Source organism: Petromyzon marinus, chromosome 14 (assembly GCF_048934315.1).
Source record: "Petromyzon marinus isolate PM22_M1 ecotype Great Lakes invasive population chromosome 14, UKy_Petmar_22M1.pri1.0, whole genome shotgun sequence".
NCBI classification, from domain to species: Eukaryota; Metazoa; Chordata; class Hyperoartia; order Petromyzontiformes; family Petromyzontidae; genus Petromyzon; species Petromyzon marinus.
This window is the reverse complement of record NC_133680.1, coordinates 9,988,543-10,010,000: the sequence shown is the minus strand read 5'-3', so window position 1 is coordinate 10,010,000 and position 21,458 is coordinate 9,988,543. Positions and strand designations below refer to the sequence as shown.

The window sequence follows — 21,458 nt, the reverse complement described above, 5'->3', positions numbered from 1 at the left end:
TAAACGAAAAAAATTATAATTAAAGCACAAATGGAAATCACAACAGAGAATGTAAAGGCTGACCATGAAAGAAGAGATAAACTAAACATGCAGGCGAAAACAAGATACAGGCCTTTTGGAAAGCCCAACATAGCATGTTTTAATCATATTTTGCAACTTTGCAATTCGTAAAGTCATGCATGTGGCATTTTGCCAATTTTGCACTTTTAGCATTTTGCATGTGGGTATAAACCAGGGCAACTAGAAAAAACAATGCATTTGAGAATGAGATTTTGAAAAAGCTGTCCACAGATTGGTCAGATCTATATGCTGCAATGCCTTCAACGGCCTATATTTCAGTCTAGTAGGCTGGCAGTCTTGTGTTGCAACCTGTATCACCTAGCAAGCCTACCTTTAAAGTAATCGATTCCAGGCACGATATGTTCTGAAATAAATAACTATAACTGTTCTATACTATATATTTTTTTCAGGATGTGAGGCAGCATTTGCTAATGACAGTGGTGAAGTAATTAAAATAAGCTCAAATTTCCATGCCGTGTTCTCAATTCCAATTCCTCCTTGGAATAGCGATGATAATTCAATTTCACAGTAAAAATGTTGCTGTCTGGCTTTGTCATGGGAAATTAACCAAGTACCTATACACACTGACCCCACTGATGCTCCCCCTAACAACACTCTAAATATTTCTAAATCGTTTTCTATGGACGTCTTGATCACAAGTTTCACGCCTCCTCCAAACGAGGGAAAGAAAAATCATCTCTGTAATAACCACCATGAGATGAGTGCGACCTTATGGATCTCAATTAAATGAATGATTTTGCAGTGACCTTGACTGAACTTTTCTTCACATTTAAGATAAAATTTATAATTTTTGTTCAGTATCAACTGTATTTTCAGGAGGGTCTTCCTTGGCATTATTTCATCAATTCAATGTGTGCATGTGATAAGACTATTCAGTATTTGTATTTGACCAGGTAAGACCCACTGAACTATATAGCTCGTTTTCAGAAGCGATTCGGACCATAAATGACAGCTCAACAAAGTGGCTCATCAGGTGGAAATTTATAGCAGCCAAACACTCTAAACGCACGTTTCTAATGTGGAGGGAAAAACCGGAGAACCCAGAGAAAATACATGTGACCACAGGGAGAGTAACGTGTAAAATTCCAAATATACAGGCGTCAGGGTAGGGATCATAAACCACGACCTCCTGTATACCAGGCGAGGTAGCTAACATCTCACCACCGCGAGATGTTCAAAATGAAGCTGATGAAGTGTGAAACATCCTCCATGGCATCACTCACAATCACATTAATGCCAGTCATTTGGTGACACCCTACCATGTTTCAGTCAATGCTTCTGCACAAATGTGGGGTCCTCTCCTCCATTCTGCTGCCCATATGGTCTGAAAGAATATTACCTTTACACGTGCGCAGGGTGGAAGATGTGCAGGTTACAGTGCAGTGGGCACCCAGAGGTCTGAGACCAAGGAAGACACGGCGGTGCTGAGACTAAGATCAGATATTCGAAGTCACGTGACGATTATCACAATCGCAGCTGTGATGGCGAGGTGCGGTGGCTTTGTCAATGCTCTTGGAAACCTCTGCACTGTGATTCGTTAATTGAACCCTTTACAGAAATGACTTTTGGGGGGGTGGGAGGGTGGTTAACGCACTGTGCTGAGAACTCGGCAACCCGAGTTTGATTTCTGGCCACAAGTAACATCAATAGCGGTGATACATGAACCGGTTCTGGGCACGATTTCACCAACCCACAATGACCACCGTGGCGAAACTGGACTAAATATGGAAAAGATAAAGGTGCAGCCATGAAATGTCTTGCTCAGACCACTACTGGTGGAAAGGCCTCTGTAGGTACTCAAGAGAGCCCTCCTCCTCGATGGAATTTTGGCGCAATCTCCCACGCAAGCCAGACATCTTAGAAGATGTCGCCACATGCGACCGGCCAACAGAATAACTGTGGTGCCTCCATGTATACTGTTGGGTGGACAGAGGTGGAGTGGGAGAGGGTATTTAGGAAACTTGCACACTTGTATCAACTGGCGTGCCCGGGGATAATTAAACCAGTGACCTCTGGTTTGCAAGTCCTGTGTGGAACTAAATCCATGAATTCAAAGGAATTGTACTGTCAAGTCAGTAGGTTAAGGGAAGCAAACTATGTGCTGTATGCCATCTACAAACATGCTACCTCACAGACATGTAGGTGGGAGCTTTACAAATACAATGGTCTATGCATGATCAATCAACGCGAGCTTATAGTGTTGGATAATTGGCATGCGTGCAGAAGCAAATGTGGAAGAAGAATTGAGATATTTTTTTTTTGCTCCATTGAGATTCAATATGATAACACAAAGGTTAACGTTGCTTCCCAGCGATACTGTATTGAGATGGCTTGGGGCCAGGTTGCAGGAAAAAGTACACAGCTGTTCATCCTTCTGTTGAGATTAAATATTGCCCAAGAGCACAAAGGACAGTTGACGAAACGCATGGCTTCTCATCACGAGGCGTCGTTCGGCATGCTTCCATCATTAGTTTAATGAAGAGCTAGATGATTTGGCAAAAAATATATATGCAGAATAATAAACATCAATACACCTATTCACGCGACTGCTGTTAATGCGCCGTGAACTAATGTACCTTGAAATTTAGTTAACAGGCATATGTCACAGCAAAAAATTGCAGGTGCGAAGCATCATTTTAAATAATTCGCTGTGATTTATTAATTCAATCATGGATCCATATTTCCATTCATTCGTTGTCAATCAGAATTAAAAGTGCTATGGCAGTCGGGGCAGATGCGTGTCAATGATTGGGTCACGTGGCACTATGACGGGGCGCTAGACTCACACAGATTCACAAGTTCAATCACAGCCGTGGCTCGACGACTCCGGCACAGCATCCCTTCCTGGGTCAATAACAGAGGGTGTCATTTTGTGGGAAGTCAACAGTAAGAATGGGAATGGAAGAAATCAATAAATTGTTAAGTTTTTTTGCGAAACGTGCATTGAATTGTGCGTTTATTATTCACCGTAGTTTGAGCATTTACATGCATCTACAGTCGATTGTATAGATGCATGCAACTATAAGCTCTACGCACATCGCAAATGCAGAAAACGTATATTTTTCATTTAATTTTGTGACTCCACATTGTGACGATTCACTGACTTACGGAGGAGGGGTGCATCGTGACAATGGCTGCCCTCCACTATCGGAACGGCATTTTTATACCACTCGCTCGGGACAATCTACAGATATGAGCGCGACATACGGATAGGACCACTCGGCTACAACACCGGATAACGCAGAGAGGCGGGAAACACGCCGGGCACACATACATGCGTGTTGTAATAACGCGCGTATTAAGAGGGAAGGGAACCCGCAATACGGCAGCCTGCAAGTCGGTCAAAATACCCGAGCGAAACGTTCGAGCGAAAGCGGGGTTTGATTACGTTTGGCGGTGCGTTCACGTTCGGCAGAGGCATGGAAAGGCGAGAGCGCTCGTGAAATCCGATTTAAGAAAGGCTAAGCTCACTTTTTCACCCACCCACCCAGTAAGTCCGCATTTACATGTGAACAGGCTCGGGAGAATGCGCGGGGCATTAGCATGAAAGCACGCGCCGTGACATCGCGGTGGCAGGGCTGTAGCCCAGGTGTTTGGGAGGGGAGCCGCCGACTTCGCGGTGATAATTCCGGCTATTTCACACTCCGGGCCCGGCACACGCTTTGGTTATCGCGTCGCAACAGCTGTAGGAGCACCCGGAGGAGGCCTCGGGGGGGGGGGGGGGGAATGACTTATCGACGGCCGCAGATGGCCTCGGAACTCCTTATCGCACCGCCGCAGTTAGTCAGAGCACACGTGAACGCCAGTCGCGGCAATCTGCGGACGCTGCGTGAGCATCACTCCCCGAACAGCCCCCCAACCCTTCTCTCAATCTCTCGCTCGGCTCCCCCTCCTCTCCATCAATTGTGTTTGTTTAAAACATAGGCTTTCGCGACCAATATCTTCCATAATATAGGGGTTCTTTTTTATTTTTTTTTGGGGGGGGGGGGGTTTCATCGCGTAAATGTTAATGTGTCGTTAAACCCGCCACCACCCGACGCAGTCAACTAGTAAGGGTCGTCACGTAAACAGAAGGTGCCAATTCGTAATTAGTACAGCACACCCAGTGTGTTGGAGAGCAAATCCACGACATTTACAATCGGAGTGCGACGTTTCAATTACAATTAGCATCATCAGCCGACAGCCAGTTGTAATCACTGGCAAAACGTCTTATTCAGATTTTAATGTTGTGGATTTGCTCTCCAACACACCGGTGTGCTGTCCGAGTAACGAATTTGCGTGTTCTGTTTACGTGGCAAACCTTACTAATTGGCCGTGTCGGGTGGTGGCAGGTTTGACGACACGTTCACATTTACGCGATCTGACCCAAAAACAATGCCTATACTATGTTTTTTTTGTTAGTTTACACCTCTCATAGGGTGGCGCGTGTGGACTCACGAGGAACAGACAGAGCGGGGGGGGGGGGTGAGAGATAACTCTACTAATGAATGCGCATTAGCCTCCGTGATGAGGTTGGAGCCTATCCCCCCGCCGTCCCGTAGGCGCCTGTAGTAATAACGTTCGCGAGCGCCTTTAATGGGGTTTGCTCGCAGGGCCACAGGTTGCGCTTACCTCGCGGGCAAACGCAATCAGCACCGCCGCAGCCTGTAAATAGCCGCCTACGACGTTTTTACAACGATTGTCGTTTACGCACGCTTTTGCGGCATTTGGTCCCAACAATCAGCAATCGAGACCAACGCTCGTCGCCTGTACAAAAGGGAACGGCGACACTCTCCCCCTCCCTCCCATGCCTCACAAGGCCAGGCAGCAGCTGGTGCGCCGAGCTTTGATTAAATGCGGGACGGAGAGACGCCAGGCAGGATTGAAGTGGCCGGGTGGCTGGCTCCACTCTGTCCTCTGGGGATCAATATGCAAACTCCGATTGTTTCGCACCCAAACTACTAACAGGGGTGTCCCATCAGTCTGGAATAACAGGAAAAATAATACAAAAAAGGGCAATCGTAACGCTTTTATTCACGGAACGTGCTCAATGTGTCCATTGTCAACAAGCACACGGTAAATGGTATCAGGGGTAACGGTGTCACGTGCGTCAACAATGCGCCGCCGTAAATGTTCAACACTCTGAAATTTCTCCGCGTTGACCAGCGCCTTCAAGTGACCACAAAGATTACAAAAAATCCAGTGGTGTGAGATCGGCGCTTCTCGCTGGTCATTCCACAGGCCCTCGACGTCCTATCCGATGATTCCAGCGTGATGAGACACCCTGTATAAAGCCTTCTTTTCGAACAAGTAACATTGGCCAACATACACAATAACTTTTTCCCGGGTCCACATTTCCACGACCTTTTAGCTTGTTCACCACCCACGAACATCAACCCATCCTATAACCCCGGAATTTCAATTCCTTTTATCATCGGCAACATCAATGACAATGGGATGCACTTGCCAAATAACTCTTGCTATATGAGAAACACTGCGGACGATAGGGAGGTGTCGTAGTGGTGTCGAAAGGTAGAACGGTGCCGTGTGCCTAGCCCCACCACGGCGGAGGCATCAGCAGTGACTGACGGCAGCTGTAGCTACCTTTCATCAACTTGTCACATGCATGACCCATCCTCATCTCTTTATCCATTATCCTCATCGTCGTCGTCATCGGACAATTGTCCATCCACCACTGGATGATGCCTTTTCACCCTCCCTCACGGTCCTGTGATGCCACAATCCATCTCACTGCACATGAACCTGAGCCCATCGCTAAATCTCTGCGGGGGTCGTAATCTCAGGCACGCACTCTCATTTGGCTGCCATTCCATCACCAATCTCATCTATATATCGGCCATCTCATCCGGTCTAGTTAATTGTTCTGCTAAAGCCCACTTACTTTTTTTTCATGGGAGAGCACGTGAGCCTGCATGTGGGAGATTATGCGTGTGTGCACACGCGTGAGGGACTGAGGGTTTGCGGATTGCACAGCTTGGTGGAATACCAAATCAGCTGAGGTAACGAGGAAGCGAGGAGATTGTAGTACAGCAAGTGGGTAGCTGAATCCACCTCCGGTCATCCTCATAGCAGCGGCTTTTGGCGAACCATCGAACAGAAACGTTCACTACATTGCACGTTTTCAGATCCGCTTCTGCGGCCGTCTGGAACGCTCTTCCTTCCGATATTAGGAAGCCACTGGAGCTATGCACTTTTAAATCATCTAGATTGAAAACTAATTTGTTTAGAACTGCTTTTTGTGTTTAGTTTGTTGTCCTTCCCCAGCACCTCTGATTAGCACTATTGGTTACATACATATGCAGACGTTTAAGTGTTATTGCTGCGTATACATCAATATATTTTTTATGCGTGCTTCAGTTTCCTTCCACGCGAAGTTATCAAAAATCCGAATCCAATATCCTTCTAAAGAAGAGTCTTGAGACTCTTTCTTGGATGAAAAATGCATTGCATCGTCATTATCAAAAGCAACAACCACGTAAATAATGATGTGTAAATTGTCATAGACATTACGTACACATAAAAAAAACTCGAATGTATCAATAACACTGCCGATAAAAGTAAACAAATATAATGGCCATAATGTGCTTTGCTGCAGAGGTTAGCACATTTGGCTCAGATACTGGCAACCAAGCTTCGATCGCTCGCGCTAATGGACAGCATCAATAGTCACTGGTGTCTAAATCTGGTTTGTGCCATCCACGGTTTGATTTAAATGAGTCCCTGATGTGGTAGTGATCTCAATGTGGAAGGCAGGGTGTTGTGCCAACCGCACCACTGTCTCTCCGCGCTATGCTGCGGCTTTTGGCGAACCATCGAGCAGAGATGGGTCACTGCGTCGCGCGCTTTCAGATGCGCTTCTGCGGCCGTCTGGAACCTTCTTCCTTCCGATATTAGGAAGCCACTGGAGCTATGCACTGGTAAATCTAGATTGAAAACAAATTTCTTCAACAGCTACTTGTTGTGTTTTGTTTGTTGTCCTTCCCCGCACCTCGGATTAGTACGATTGGCTACGTATGGTGCAATAGAAGTTCTACATACATACATGCCAGGCTTAATAGGAGCTCCGTAACAGCACTTTCCACGCCATGGATAAAACGTGTACAAGACAACATCTTTAAACGACAACGGATTTTTGGATGTATTTAACGTTAAATGCAGCAGCACATCAAGATACTCTCCACAAGCTGGACACGCACATCACGGCAACATCGCCACATGCGGAGAGACGACGTGTCTATGTTTATACACGAATGCACGCTCTACAAGGGAAAGCCATACAAGCACGTTAGCTTTGAGACAAGCTAACGTGCTAGTATTATAGAACACGGCTCGCAAGAGTGCGCGCCGTCCTCACGCTCGTGTCACGTGTATCCGCTGAGGGCGTTCCTCATCGCCACGGATGATTCATCTTTAAAGTTGCATGCAGAGCACATGACGGCTGTGCTTGGAGGCAGCTTGTTTAGAGGGCCGCTCTGTTCTCTACACCACATTAACCACTTCATTTGTAGGCAACGCGGCCTTGTCGACCGGCTTAGCACGAATCTCCCAACACTCTTAGAATTTTCGGTATGTTGCCCAAGTTTTGGTTCTTTGAGTGGTGTATTTCAACAAAGCCGGAGAATAGTCACTGGCTTAGTTTGGCTTAGGCAGCTCATGGAAACCCACAAATCAAACACATCATGCTCAATTGTATTCAAAAGCACAATACATTAAGTTCAATGGCATTGCTTACTACCACACCTCACCATTGCTTCCTTTCATCTGCCAGATCCCACAGCTGTTGCACAAAGCCTAAGATCTGCTCTTTAAGAGTATCGCAACGCAATTCTGAGAGTCTCCACTACCCGAACAGGCACTACGCAACCATTATCTGCAGTATGCAATGTAAACGTGAAGAGGCTTTCTAGCCTTGCCAGCTGCACAACATAAATGCAACGAAACAAGAATTGCCATTTGGAAGCTGCATTAATTGACTGCGTTTATGAGTTTACACGTTCCTATCGGGCTCTTTCACACGTCCACCAGATATACAAAGAGCACCGCAAACCGTTCAGCTGCGTTCCATCCACACCTCCCGACACGTAGCCCGTCTCACCACCTTCAATTACACCCAAGTGCCCCAGCAGCAGACCCTCCTGCGCACCGTCAGCCGCCAGACCTTTCCGCTGATCCACCGACGCTTTGCTCAACGACAAAAGACCATTGAACAAAATGCGTCAATGTCAGCCTGGTACCGCGTCGCTGCAACACGGCAAAGTGGCGGGCCGACGCGCGGGTTAATTTCCCTTAAGGGCCCCAAACTCCCCGCCACGCCCCTCCCCCCACCTTGGCCCCACGACGACCACTTCGGTCCCTGCCCTGGCGCTTTGCGGGACTCGCCGGGCATGACATCTGGCTCTAAAGATGTGCCAGCGCTCGAAGGCAGGGCAGATGGCATGAGAGCGGCTCACGCCCAATTCCCACTCCCATCCCGGTGGGCCCGCCTCCCTGACACTCGGGCACCATCATTTTAGCGGAATGGAACCTGGGTCGGGGCAATTAACACGAGCCCTGGACTCTTTTGGAGAAATGCACGCGGGAATGCGTCCACTCGTCCGCATTTCGCCTACTGGCGAGGAAGCTCGTAAACAGTCGTGTTCCCGCATGCACACACTCCTGCGTCTGTGCACGCGCGCACACGTGCGCAACACTGTGGTGGTATCATAGTGGCTCGTACAATGTGATACAATCCCAACGACCCCGGTTACATTCCTAGCCACTTGCAACATCTGGTAATTTTGTATTAAAACCTTAAAACAAGTACTTTTTTTAGGATTGATTTTTTTTTTTTACAAAATAACCAATTTGTGTACCATGTGAGATTTAATAGTTCCTCACTGATAGAACTTCGTTTCAATTCTGAAAACGGACATTATATTACGTATTTGATTTACAGTGAGTGGAATTCGTAGAGGCCCCCACATGATGCAGATAACCCCTGGCAGAGGTGCAGTGAATCAGGACCAGAGATTGAACCCGACTTTGGCAGGATTGTAGGAAAGTGTGCTATAAATACTTTGCCAATCCACAAATACATATACACATATATACTGTATAAACAAAAAACACAAAGTTCCCTCCTTTAGCCTTAACAGACTGTTGGGGCAAGTGCTGTTAGCGAGCACCTATGAAGGCCAGCACGGTACTTGATGGGGTGGGTGGCCAGCATCAGGCCCGACCGCCTTTGTCTCCCCAGTGATGTTTATACACCACACCAGGTCTCATTTGAGGCTGAGTCGACCTAGGGGAGGCCCAAGACCGGTTCAGATATGTGCCACTGGTGTTGGCCGTGAGCGGGAATCGAACTCGGGTCGCGTAGCGCAGCACGCTAACCGCTACACTACCGCTCCCCCTATACACACACAGTGCATATCACATTCTATCAAGAGTTGGCTTGCAGTACTGTTGGCTAAGATGCATCTACTGCAGCCCAATGCAGGCATACATAGCCTAAGTTAATGTTTAAGTGACAGTAAAGGATTTAGGTTAACACTTATCGACACTTATTCATGTTTGTCCAGCACATGGCCACACAATAGCATTGTCTGGCAAGCAACATCAGAGGGGGTTTTCATGTTATATCTGAAACAAATTAGCAGATGGTGCTCTTATTTAAGTGTCCATCAAGATCATCATAAGAAGGCCGAGATTGGGTTCACATTTGGGAATCCTGATACCCTGTGGCCAAACAGACATTCATGTGTGCTGTGTATGTGCGCTTGTTTGTGTCCACGTGTGCGATAGTGTACGCGTGTATATTGAAAATCGTCATTATTCTGTAGCCCTTTCATCCTGTCAATGTGTAGGCTTTTTTTGTTGTTAATCAAAAGCCATTTTCTATTCATTTCATAAGCGTGTCCAAAAATTTCCGTTTCTCTTGTAACACTTCGCCACGCCACGCCACAAATGACGCACATTGCCAAATTAATTAAGCTGGTAACCACGGGCAATTGCCTACATCCTTTGTTGAAACCATATCTGGCATCACAACAATTTGCTTAGCTTGCCAGAGTAAATCTAAAAGGAACACTGATGCCGCTTAGTATGTAGATAGAATGTAATGTGTTTATGAAGCTACTATGCAGTGGGGGGGTGGGGCAAGCCTTGGTTTTCAAACAAAAGACTTGGCTGTGCGTTGTTTTTTTCTCTCCTTCAGAATTTGTTTTTAATGTTATCACACCTCCAATGCGCCGCGCGTATTAGACAAAGCCAGGCCTCGAACGCCGCCGCCGTAGCAACCAATTATGCAAGCATAACCCATCTGGGTCAATGTGTACTTCCATGAATTAAAAGTGCAGCTGCCACTGTAGCCCAATGGCTGCTGATGAAAAACCCCGAGGCGGACTTGGCGAGCCGGCAGCACATGTGCCAGATTACCGTCCAATCACCACAACAGGCCAGCTAGTCCCGACCCGTTGAATCCTGCCATGAACAGTAACTGATCCCTCGCCCACCCAACGTCTACAGAAGACGAAAACTGAAATGATTACGAGGCTAAGATTAGCCTAGCGGTCGGTACTTTTGCTACGGCAGCCAGTCTGAATGAAGTCAACTGTTTGGATCCCGTAGCTGCCAGCTAAAAGTGCGGTGTCTGCTTTGAAGCGAGTGTCAAAAAACCTGCGATATTCAAAACCGTTGAAAATTGCGTATCAATGCCCCAAATCTCAAAAGCTCAATTGCCTGAAACTAATTTGCGACGATAAAATTCACGAAATGTGTTCCTTGGGTTATGAAGTTGTTCCCTTGCGAACAGAACCATGAATCTCAATGGGCTCTCACCTTGTTGAGTAAACACGTGTACTGAAACGAGGATAAGAAAGTAAGGATTCATCTTCTTTGGTTCTTTCGGTAAAGTCACGTGACTTTACCGAAAGAACCAAAGAAGATAAGAAAGTAATGTATGGTGCTCCTATGAAGACGTTAATTTAAATTGTGGCGATATACCCACGGGCAGGTGTGATGGCTTATGCCTGCAATTCAGGGTTTGGAGGATCAAGCGAGGATCTCAAAATTATGTACCTGAAATGTGGAGAAAAAAAAACACTTGATCCAGAAATGAAATATGCAAAAATCCATGCATTCTCAATACATATGTTAAATATATTTAAAATTAAATTTCACTTTATAATTAAAATTAACAAAGGGATGTTAATGTTTAGATGATGCAAAAATGTATAACCGACACTCAATTCGACTTTTTGTTGAATAAATGTATCTGTGCTGTCTTTATAATCCTCTTGTGTGACTTTAATTAGAAGAAAGAAGATCTCTGCATGAATCTGGTACAATATCACTATGTAACACAATTTTTGTTCCTGGGTAGTAAGTGTTATTTCCTAATTGCTTATGCATAAAAAGTATTAAAAAATGGATATTATTCCCCACAAACTTTGTTTTTGTGACCAGGACAGTGATATTTAGAAATTTACCTATTTCAAACGGGCGAATTTGTGTCTTTTCGGAAAGTCAGAAAAAAAACAACATATGAATCAAAATTACCATTATTTTTATACTAAAGTTATATAAAAATCACTACAAAAGATTAAGAAGTGAGTCGTTTTTCGAGATTAACGATTATACTGTAAATCACTTTCACGAATCAGCCCCCAAATGTAGTCTCCCATCATGTTCTCGTTATACTGTCCTTGGTAGCGGCGTTCAAAGTCCAGTATATCTTGGTAGAAGCGCTCGCCTTGCTCCTCCGAGTATGCTCCCATGTTCTCCTTGAATTTATCAAGATGAGCATCAAGGATATGGACTTTGAGGGACATCCTACAGCCCATTGTGCCGTAGTTCTTCACCAGAGTCTCAACCAGCTCCACATAGTTTTCGACCTTGTGATTGCCCAGGAAGCCACGAACCACTGCGACAAAGCTGTTCCAAGCCGCTTTCTCCTTACTTGGGAGCTTCTTGGGGAATTCATTGCACTCCAGGATCTTCTTTATCTGTGGTCTGACAAAGACACTGGCTTTGACCTTTGCCTCAGACAGCTTAGGGAAGAAGTCTTGAAAGTACTTGAAGGCTGCCGACTCCTTATCTACAGCTCTGACAAATTGTTTCATAAGGCCCAATTTGATGTGCAGTGGTGGCATCAACACCTTCCCGGGGTTCCACCAGTGGCTCCAACTTGACGTTGTTCCTCCCCACAGAGAACTCTGTCCGCTGTGACCATTCCCGCCTGTGGTAGTGCGCCCTGGTGTCCCTGCTGTCCCAAAGGCAAAGCTAAGCAGGAGAACTTGGTAAAACCACCTTTTAGACCCATCAGGAATGCCACCATTTTGAAGTTTCTGATGACCTCCAAGCCGTACTCATCATAGTTCAAGGCGTCCAGCAAGGTCTTGATGCTGTTGTAATCCTCTTTGAGGTGGACAGAGTGAGCCAGGGGAAGAGACGGGTACTTGTTACCATTATGCAGCAGCATGGCTTTGAGGCTCCTGGATGAGCTGTCAATGAAGAGGCGCCATTCATTCTGGTTACAGGCGATTCCGATTGCCTCGAACAGACTGGTCACATTGTGGCAGAAGCAGAGCCCATCTTGACGGGTGAAGAAGCTGCAAAAAGGTTGGTGACGCTTCCTCTGATCTGTGACTTGTACACTTTCATCCAACACGTTCCACTGATTTAGCCTAGATGTCAAAAGCTCGGCATTGGACTTGGTGAGACCAAAATCTCTGATCAAGTCGTTGAGGTCTTTTTGGTTGGGGTCGTATGGGTTTCTCTCCTCAGCTCCACCTCTGAAATTGTCACCTGGATCTACATCGTCCTCCTCGCTCTCTGACTTGCTGCTCTCTTCTAAAGACGGCTGCTCTCTCTCCGGAGGAGTGGGTACGTGGAGCTCATGGCAGTGTGGCACCGGGGCGATGGATGAAGGAAGGTCTGGATACGTGATAGCAGGTGCATTCTTGCCAGTCTGACGTTCGGAAGGGTCCACCATGCAGAAGTAGCAGTGGCTTGAGTGGTCAGTGGGTTCCCGCCAAATTCTTGGGATAGCGAACTTCATGGCTCTCTTTTCCCGTCTGTACCATCCTACAAAAATACATTTATTTCACCCATGACTAATGTGTAAGAGATTTAACTCATGACATGAAGCTTTCGTGACTGCAGGAATTCATATTCTTTGAGTCTATCGGTAAAGTCACGTAGATAGGTTCAAAACATAATAAAGAAAACAAACAAAAAACTACGACGTTTCGATGGCAACACAAGCGATTGTCATCAGGTGGTAAATGGGGGGGGGGGGGGGGGGAAGCCACTAAAGGCAAGCTGTTTTAAAGGTTTAAAATGGGCATAGCCAAAGCGTCCTGGTATCAGAAGGAAGTGGGCTGGATACAAGTGCCCTGGGGCCAGCATAAGCGGTGATGGTTATGTTAATTAACAACTTGTTGTAGCTCAAGTGTCCTGGTATCAGAAGGAAGTGGGCTGGGTACAAGTGCCTGGGGCCAGCACAAGCGGTGATGGTTACGTCAAAGGGTAGGCGCATGAGCCGTGGCGAAATTAACAACTTGTGTAACATCGGAAGGTGACGAGATGGAAACATCACAGCCAGTTATGACTTAAACTGGTTGATGACGTCATTCCAATTAATTGCTGAGTTTGTACCCATCCTCTCAGTTGAAATTGTTTCTGTACAGTGAGGCAAAAAAGTATTTGATCCCCTGCTGATTTTGTACGTTTGCCCACTGACAAAGAAATGATCAGTCTATAATTTGATGGTAGGTTTATTTGAACAGTGAGAGACAGAATAACAACAAAAAAATCCAGAAAAACACATGTCAAAAAATGTTATTAATTGATTTGCATTTTAATGAGGGAAATAAGTATTTGACCCCTCTGCAAAACATGACTTAGTACTTGGTGGCAAAACCCTTGTGGCAATCACAGAGGTCAGACGTTCCTTATAGTTGGCCACCAGGTTTGCACACATCTCAGGAGGGATTTTTTTCCCACTCCTCTTTGCAGATCTTCTCCAAGTCATTAAGGTTTCGAGGCTGACGTTTGGCAACTCGAACCTTCAGCTCCCTCCACAGATTTTCTATGGGATCAAGGTCTGGAGACTGGCTAGGCCACTCCAGGAGCTTAATGTGTTTCCTCTTGAGCCACTCTTTTGTTGCCTTGGCCGTGTGTTTTGGGTCATTGTCATGCTGGAATACCCATTCACGACCCATTTTCAATGCCCTGGCTGAGGGAAGGAGGTTCTCACCCAAGATTTGACGGTACATGGCCCCGTCCATCGTCCCTTTGATGCGGTGAAGTTGTCCTGTCCCCTTAGCAGAAAAACACCCCCAAAGCATAATGTTTCCACCTCCATGTTTGACGGTGGGGATGGGTGTTCTTGGGGTCATAGGCAGCATTCCTCCTCCTCCTCCATTTTTGATGCCAAAGAGCTCCATTTTGGTCTCATCTGACCACAACACTTTCATCCAGTTGTCCTCTGAATCATTCAGATGTTCATTGGCAAACTTCAGACGGGCATGTATATGTGCTTTCTTGAGCAGGGGGACCTTGCGGGCGCTGCAGGATTTCAGTCCTTCACGGCGTAGTGTGTTACCAATTGTTTTCTTGGTGACTATGGTCCCAGCTGCCTTGAGATCATTGACAAGATCCTCCCGTGTAGTTCTGGGCTGATTCCTCACCTTTCTCATGATCATTGCAACTCCACGAGGTGAGATCTTGCATGGAGCCCCAGGCCGAGGGCGATTGACAGTTCTTTTGTGTTTCTTCCATTTGCGAATAATCGCACCAACTGTTGTCACCTTCTCACCAAGCTGCTTGGCAATGGTCTTGTAGCCCATTCCAGCCTTGTGTAGGTCTAAAATCTTGTCCCTGACATCCTCGGAGAGCTATTTGGTATTGGCCATGGTGGAGAGTTTGGAATCTGATTGATTGATTGCTTCTGTGGTAACAAGCTGAGATTAGGAGCACTCCCTTTAAGAGTGTGCTCCTAATCTCAGCTCGTTACCTCTATAAAAGACACCTGGGAGCCAGAAATCTTTCTGATTGAGAGGGGGTCAAATACTTATTTCCCTCATTAAAATGCAAATCAATTTATAACATTTTTGACATGCGTTTTTCTGGATTTTGTTGATGTTATTCTGTCTCTCACTGTTCAAATAAACCTACCATTAAAATTATAGACTGATCATTTCTTTGTCAGTGGGCAAACGTACAAAATCAGCGGGGGATCAAATACTTTTTTCCCTCACTGTATATATGGATGGCTTCATGGACGAATCTTTGTTGATAGCCAGTGGCCTGCAAAGTACCTTCGTCTCAGAGAAATCAATTTCATAAGCCAACCGCATTCAAACAATGATCAGCCACAGCTGAGGTGTTGGTCCTCCCGTATTTCAAATCTGCCTTATCCTCACGAACACGGTAATCATTGGAAGGACATCATCAACCAGTTTAAGTCATAACTGGCTGTAATGTTTCCATCTACTCACTTCTAAATCTTTTGTAGTCATTTTTTTATTACTTTAGTATAAATACATGTTAATTTTGATTCGTATGTTGTTGTTTTTTTTACTTTGTGTGAACGAAAAGACACAAATTAGCCCGTTTTCTCATTGAAAATAGGTAAATTTCAAAATATCAAGGTCCTGATTACAAAAGCAAAGTTTGTGGGGAATAATAGGCATTTTCTATACTTTTGAGGCATAAGCAATTAGGAAATAACACTTACTACCCAGGAACAAAAAAAACATTTGTTAGACAGTGTAATATTTCAAAATAAACAGAAATGTTTTAGTTTCGTGTGTGTGGTTGATAGTGTTGGAAGCAGAAATGAATCGACATTGCAATTTTCATGGAATTTCCATAACCCTAGGATACGCTCCTATGCGGTTCAAAGTCAGAACCCCTGCAACCCAAGGTCAAAACTGAGAATATTCATTGAATCGCGACGGCGAGGATTGAAATACATACCCCGATTGGCATGATGTATGACTTTGCACAGGAGATTATACTCAATCAAGGGAGGCAGATGGCCTGCTGTGTTCGGGAACTAAACAGCCCCCAAGAAATGTCATCCACAATGATGCAATGCTGCAGAAAAAATATATAAAAAGCGGCACACTAGACAGAGAAAAGGCCCGCACCTATCTTGCTCCACCATGTCATCCTATTGAGGAAGGCAACAACGCAATGAAAAGAACAGGCGTGGTAGTGACACACATCAACGTCCCTATTATTCAGTAGCCGTCAAGAGACGCGTGGGGGGAAGAAAAAAAGAGCACATCTCCACTTTCCCCAGCTCTGCCTGCATCCCCATCCATTTGATGTTTTTGATCGCCCATTAATTTCTTCTCGTGGCACTCAGACAGTGCCCTTGGTGGAAACTTATTGGGGTCAAAGGGCGTCCGTCCTGTGGATTTAATGTTATTAGCGGTTTTAATAATTCAGCTGGGTGCGACGTTGCTTGACCGCTCCACTTTACAGTCGGAATGTTACGAGTTCAATTCCAAGTGCGGGGGGTCGACTCAGCCCATCACGCCTCTGAGACGGATACAATGATTGCCACGTTGTGGGACGTGCATGGCAGTTGTCCTGTGGGTGATCTGAGCCTAGCCATACGAATGTGAAATTGCCACCACTGACTGGCTGCTAATAAAGATGACAGCCACCTCGTGCTCATGTAACGGAGGTGTCTTTACCGTTTCCTTTTTGATAAGCTCGTTACATCCTTGACACCCGGGTGCCACAACATGGTGGCGGCGGTGGGAGGAAGGTGAAGAGAAGGAACAGACAGAGATTGAGAGGGCGAGACAGACTCATTGGAGGGCGAGATTGCCTTATAGGGATGACTGAAGCAAGCGAGAAGCTTTATCCTTGAGGAGAGACACGTGTGGGAGGCTATGGGGAAAGAAAAAAAGCCTGCAGCAGATGCCCCAGGGCCAAAGGGTAATCTCATAGGTGATAGATCAATCGCGGCTGACAAACAGGTTTCATACGCTGGGATGGGTACACCTTGGCAAGTGTGGGTCAGCTGCTGTGAGAGACGGCGCGTGCCCGCTGTTGCCACCCGCGTTCGTGGGGCAAGCTCACCAAACGCCCGTGCGGCAGCGGTGCACTACAATGCATTTGTTACGTTTAGATAAATCCTTCATCGGTGTGAAGTGCTTTACCACTACTATCGATGACACTGCCTTTTAAATAAAGCCGTGGCCTCAAAACACAAACAGGTGCTAACCTATATTCTTAGCTCTTTCGGTAAAGTCACGTTGAAGGGAAACAATAAAATAATAAAATATATATAAAACAATAGGTGCTAACCTGTCGATGCGTACCCGGGCCGTGAGTCACGGGCTGTTGGACACCAGTTTTAGACTTCGTTAGTGAGACAAAAAGAGTAGTTGCATTACGGCATTACAATGAAAGGGGTGCTCGAGTGACAATACCAGTGGTGGTGCTGGCCCATTGTGGGCCCAAAGCACACATTTTTTTTCGGGGGCACTCCTTTTAATTCATAAACTCCGAGTGAGATGACAGGAGAGCTATAGAAAAGGGATATGAGATGTAGCGGGATGAGGGAAATGTGGACAAAAGGTTAGAGGTGTGATGATAAGAGGGAGGAGAGGGATACAGAAGGGACATTAATGCAGTGAAATTAGAGAGGATGTAGACAAGAACATTATGCAGTGAGATGATAGAAGAGAGCTATGGACAATAAAAGAGATTAAATAAATAAATTCACTCTTTATGTTTATTACGATCTGGATTCGAGCTGATATTCGGTATACCCCTAAATTGTTATGCACTTTGGGCCACATGATGTTGCTTAGTTTATGCCAAACGCCACCACTGGAAATCGCTGCCGTGCCATCGTATTTCAATGTGGAGCAGACACTGCAGGGAGTGCTATTATAGTCTCACTAACAAAGCTTCAAATTCATTTTGGAGATTCCAGAACAAGTAAAGTAACAGCTTATCTAAAAGGTACGAGAGCTGTTTTTTTTTCCTCTCCCTAAGGAACACACTAAATGTTGTGACATTGCTCTCCAAAACAACGATGTGCCGAAGTGGTCAAACTGGCACGCTTGTTCACCTGGCAACAGTATTCAGCGGCTGGGCAGGGCGGAGGAGGGTGTACGACACAGGTTTGACTTACGCGATCTGACCCAAAAAATCAATTATTCATCGTATTTCACGCAAAAGCCTCAGTGTTACATTTTACCATAACCTGTCGCTCGACGGAGTGATGGCCGCTGGTCGAGAACACCGATGCAGTGGCAGCCAAGGAACAGGAAGCATGCGATAGGACATCTACGAAATGGAGAAGTAGCGATTCAAATCACCTCACGTGCAGTTGTTGGGTGATATTGTAGTGAGCCCAACTGAGTCGCAGACGTTGTTCCTTTTTAGAGGCAACACATTTATTTGTAACACGTAACACAAAGGGGTAACTGCCCCTTCACCAGATACAGCCTAGGGTGGTGACCACCCAGCTAACTACTCCATAGAGAGGAGTTACTGCTACGAAGGGTCGGGCCCTCACTCGGGTCCGCGGCCACGTGGTTGCCTCGTAGGACGAAGAGTCTCAGCCTGAGACGTAGAGCTTCCCGCTTGTAGGTGTTGAGCTTCCAGCTTGTGGAATGCAGCGACCCCGGTCCCTCTCAGGGACCCGCCTTATGTGCCCCTACGGTCAGGGCTGCTCCGCCCCTGGCCCTGCCCACCTTCTGGAGCCTTCTAGCTCTTCCTCGATCCCTCTCGAGAGCTCTCCCAGGACACGTGGTCACCCCCTAGTCCCCCCACCTGGGGGCCTCTCTATGGACACTCTAGATCACGTGTCTGCAGGGTCAACCAGAGTGCCATGGCATGGGGCAACCCTGTCCTTGGGCCGACACTCTCCAACTCCCCCTCGTAGGAGACCGCACCGCACGCCATGCGTCGTGTCCGTGCTATCCCAGCGCTCACCAAGCCCCGCTAGGGCTGGGACTACACCCACCCACGGGGTGTACGCGATGACGGTGCATCGCACGCCACGGCCCTTCTGGGCCGGCACCATACAGTGACATCCCCGACGTCACTACAGTATTATTAAATCTCTGCAAGAGGCGGGGAAGCCTTCGTGCAGCGGTGGATTGATCATGGCTGATGATAAACATGTACACGACGCCAACTCGCACGGTACTAAAAAAGCCAAGGGGGGAGGAGGAGGCAAGCGTGGCGGGGGAGGGCGGAGGGCCTCGTTTTCGACCGCGTCGCCCACAATGCTGAGTCATTTATTTAAATTAAGACGTTTAACATGGGGGACCGTCCCCAATTGGCTGGACCCGGGAGCGGCCACTTGTCGCAACTGATGGATGAGAAGCCTCACCGTTTTGTTCCTCCCCGTCTGCTTGCAGTCACCCCGAGCAGCCACATGCACCCGCAATGTGTCAGCCCCGCGAATATCATGATGCATCGAGTTACTGTGTCACATTCCTACACATATGCGTGTAATTAAATAAATTGGCACGTCTACGGGATTTGTTTCGACGGTGAAAGTGACTCACAATCAAAGGGCTGTGAGTTAAAATGCAAATCGGGGCTTACGATAAGATCTCACCCATCGTCAATTGGGAGTTGATAGAACAGGTACATATGTTTTTGGGTCACACACCAATGGACCTCCACGTTAACAACAACACCCCACTCACTGCTCAATCCTTGTACAGCGTCCATCCCAATCTCAATAGGTGCCCCTTGTACTCTGAATTGATTACTCCACTGGTGGGCGTGACCTACTGTGCAGTCACGTGAGTCTATGGGTCCATTGATAATTCTCATAATTATAATTATACTTATTATTCATTACAATAAGCCCCATACGTGCATTGACATGAAGTCAACCTGGTTAAGTCATTAATTCGTAAACATTAAACTTCGTTTGCTGTTTAAGATATAAGATAGAAAGCTCCCCTGTTTATTCATGTAAATCACAGGGGCAGGTAATGTACGCAAGTGTATGTTTAAAGCACAGCATATTGTAGGATTGTGGAATGAGCAACACACACATGGCGATCCTTGTCTGCCTCGTGCTGATGTTCACACACTGTGCCATACACTCATTAAGGCTGAGCTGACCTAGAAAAGACCCATCACAGGTTGAGATGGCACTTGCCACTGGTGTTGTACATTGATGGCAAATGAACCAGGGCCACTTAATTCATAGTGCCACACATGAAACCATACACCCACCCTTCCAAGGAGTAATGTACAATAAACAAAGATAAAGATTCCATTATTTGGTCAAGTGCTGTTAGCATGCACACACACAAAGGCACATTACTGTAATGTAACAAGTGTCAGATAATATCTCATTCATAGTGGGGCCAGGATTATTGAAAGTCAAGGACCTGGGGTCATGCATTTGCTTTTGGGGTCAGCAGTGGGGGTCCAAGGTGCCAGAAGATTAACTGGAGTTCCCAGCTCATTCTGGGATTCAAAACGACACACACACATGCAGTGGGAACAAACAAACAAGAAAGATGCACGTATGCAGTATATGCGATGATAGAACATGATCACAATATAAACATTTTTATGTAGCTTGAAACTTGTTGTCTCAGCTTTGTGGCTGCTGCTGCTGCGATGAAAAGCTCAGCACATTGTGTGGCACGTGGGAATATGATGCACGTGACCAAGTCACAATTTCTGAAGAAGGGAAAAAAAATGTGTGTTTTTGCGTTTCAATTGCATACTGCCAGAGTGGATTACTTGCACTGTCATAATTGCCTGCGACTCTCCTTCATTAATAACCCTACGATGTGTATTATGAATGATACGAAATGGCGCTTTAAATAACGGGTAGAGGTTAATTCAATGGTTGTTTTAAAAGGGACATTCCTTTTATGTTTTCATTTGAAGCCAAGGGTAATGTTTATTATTTCAGCCATGTGGCCATCGTCACGGTGCACCGTATGTACTTGTAGAGGCATTGTTTCTGCTTCAGAAACTTTAAATAACAGTCATTTCACTGAATGCAGAACAAGTGCCATTTAAATGGATAAGACCTTTTCAAGACATATGCATGCACGCGTGCACACATGCGTATACGCTTACATACATATGTATTAACTTAGATTATAGTCATATATCAGAGGTTGACTCAGCCCCGTAATCTCTAAGGACGGAGTCCTCGCCATAAAAATGTGGAAATTATACCAAGGCTCAGGAGCGCAACACAGATGAGTAATATCCCAATTGCTTGTATAAGCAGAGTGATGCTTAGAATGTTTCATGGAGATATTAATGCATTGGGATGCTGCCCTTGCTCTCATGGTTTCCACACTGGGCTTGCAATCCAGGGTTCGCTTGCAAGAACGAACTCACATCAGCCCAATTGAGACAATGGGGCA

The 21,458-nt window shown here is 46.1% G+C and overlaps 1 protein-coding gene across 2 annotated transcripts in view; it reads right to left on the bottom strand.

Moving 5' to 3' along the window:
• Positions 1-21,458, bottom strand: part of IMMP2L (inner mitochondrial membrane peptidase subunit 2) — a 258,807-nt gene that overhangs the window by 61,804 nt on the left and 175,545 nt on the right. The gene's annotated exons all lie outside the window — the stretch shown is intronic.